Raw genomic sequence first — 2500 nt, 5'->3', positions numbered from 1 at the left:
GGAGATCACGTGCGCACGCAAATTTCTTCGTACGGGAATTTTATGAAGTGAAGGCGGCTACAGATCATTTCCTTTGTCTAGTTCATGTTCGTAGGCGCAAATTGCAAACGTAATACTTGGAGGAACGTTTCCACTAATCTACAGGGGCTCTCTCATTTCTCCGATTGCTCGCAAACACATTGCATTGCTAGTCGTGACGTTTCACAGTGACGTTTCACCATGCCCGTCGAAGTTGATTACCAGTACCGCGCCAGCGTCGACCGGCCGGCGAAGCGACGAACTCAGCAGCGCATGCGCGAGGCCCTACAACACCCCAACCGAGCTACCCTGCTTATCGGAGAGAGCGAGTGCGCGTGAACGCGGGCTCGTCTGACGATCTGGATTAAAGAAAAAAAAAAAAGTGTGTCCGAGATATTGACAAAGACAAGTGGTCGCTGTCGCTCTGAGTCTTAGCGCGTTATAGAAAACGTGGGATGGCGGTGCTTCCTCGAGGGTCTAAAAGTACAATCTTCGAACTAGCGCTCCCGGCGGAACGTGGAGCTAGCATCCTTCTTCTTGGAACGGTTTGCAATGGACTGCTTGAATGTGCCGACCACGCGTCACGGGTCGCGTATAGAGCCAACGTTTGGCAAGAACGCGTCTAGCACAACCGATCGCGGTTGCGATAACCCATCGTTGGTAGCGAAAAAAAGAAAGAAAGAAAAAAAAAACACCTACCCGCAGCTTGTTAGCAGTAACCGTAAATGTGGTTCTAAATATAGGTTCGCTGGTCACTGAAACTTTCTCATAACGCACACCACTGTAGTCCAAAAAGAACAAAGCACGCACAATGGATATGATACAGCCGTCACCGCATGATTTCGCGTTTTCCTTATTGCATTACTTTCGTGGGCATGCGCGCTAGGGCCACGCAGGCCAGGAGGCAAGGGGAAAAATAAATAAGAAATGATACGCGATCCTCAGCATTGACTTGGCTGATGTGGCACTCGCATTTATGTTCTTTACCTTAGGCGAGCGCAACGCGCCAACTGAACTCCAATTTCCCATAACGGAAATTCGTATTTGGCCATTTGGTTGTATTTTTGGCTGATGTTCGCGTTTTTCGCCCGAGCATGCGCTTCACTGCGCCGCTCGTTGCCCCTTCAATGCGGCTTCACTGCCCTGCAGGCGTGTTCTGCGTCAAGCCGAACCACCAGGCAAAAAGCCTGGGCGCCGCCATCTTGTTGAGAGCGGCGCCGGGGACACAATCGCGCCTAGCTCATTGAGTTTTCCCCCAAAACTGAACGAAATAGCCTTATTTAAATGAGAAAGATGCCGCGAGTGCCGCAACGAAGGACCTTAAGGATTACCGAAGGGTAACTGAGGGCGACGCGACGAGCTTTGGAAAGAAGAATGATGGGTGTAGCGCTACGGGGGATAAGAATAGAGCAGATTCGGGGGGTGAGCGAACAAACGCGAGCTAATGACACCTTAGTTTAAACCAAGAAAAAGAAATGGGCGTGCGCAGGGCATGCAATGTGGGGGGAAGATCATCAATTAAGGGTTACCGACTGAATTCCAAGAGAAGGGAAGCGTAGCACGGGGTGGCGGAAATTTAGGAGGGCAGATTAGATTAGGAAGGGCGCAGGCACTAGACGGCGACCGTGACCGGGCTTACACGTGACCGGGGTGCTTGGAGAATAATGGGAGAGGTCTTTGCCCTGCAGTGGTCGTAGCCAGCAGGATGATGATGACGAAAAGGTAGCAACAGGTATTCATAACATACAGGTTGGAAAGCTGAGGCACCTCTGAACCCTTGAATATATTTCGCCACACTTGGCCATACGACAAGTTTGTTTTCGAGGCGCTCGGTCCCACTGCAGCGAAAATGTTGCCGGAAATCGGGCACTCCATTTTTGTTTCATAGGGAACCTTTCTTCCACTAGGGCAGCGGATTTTCGCAGGGCGAGCTTGCTGTCGTTTACGGATCAAAGCGATAGTGAACTCCAAAATGCAGTGTTGGCTTTGAGTGGGACTTACATTGATTGCAAAACCCACGGCTAATCACCCTTCCCCCCCCCCCCCCCCAAGTGGCTCATTACAGCAGACAATCGTTCAGAAACACCGGCATCGTTGCGTATAGTATGGGAATGGTGCGTGTCACGTGAGTGCTCGCTTCGAGCTTGTGTTCTTCATTTTGATTGAATGAAGTCTCACCTAAGTGAGCGGGGGCCGATCCCGGAGGTAGTGCAATACCGGGCCGACCTGCGGCGGAGGTGAAGCAGGCTTCAAGCACTCCGCCAACTTCCAAAAATAGGTTTAATATCGTGGGTCCATATAGAACCCGTATCAGATATTAAGCTGATAAGAACAGATACTACACTTTGATCTTAGCCAAAAGGCCGAGAAGCGATGTCTTTCACTTCACTCCATTGTACCACTGCCTTGTGGGTGCCCTGGCGACATTGGTAACCTCAGCAACAGCGTGGGCAATCTTATAAAACCCAGCCCGTCTAGAGAC

General features: G+C 50.8%; 1 non-coding gene across 1 annotated transcript; it reads right to left on the bottom strand.

Annotated features, from left to right (window-relative positions):
- Nucleotides 1–2201: 2201 nt before the first annotated feature.
- LOC139053801 (U2 spliceosomal RNA) lies at nt 2202–2393 on the bottom strand. The gene has a single exon (XR_011510791.1). It is a non-coding gene; the product is annotated as a U2 spliceosomal RNA (small nuclear RNA).
- Between the last annotated feature and the right edge of the window lie 107 nt (nt 2394–2500).

Source organism: Dermacentor albipictus, unplaced genomic scaffold (assembly GCF_038994185.2).
Source record: "Dermacentor albipictus isolate Rhodes 1998 colony unplaced genomic scaffold, USDA_Dalb.pri_finalv2 scaffold_216, whole genome shotgun sequence".
Lineage (NCBI taxonomy): Eukaryota > Metazoa > Arthropoda > Arachnida > Ixodida > Ixodidae > Dermacentor > Dermacentor albipictus.
The sequence above is the reverse complement of the archived record's forward strand: the minus strand, read 5'-3'. Positions and strand labels throughout refer to the sequence as shown.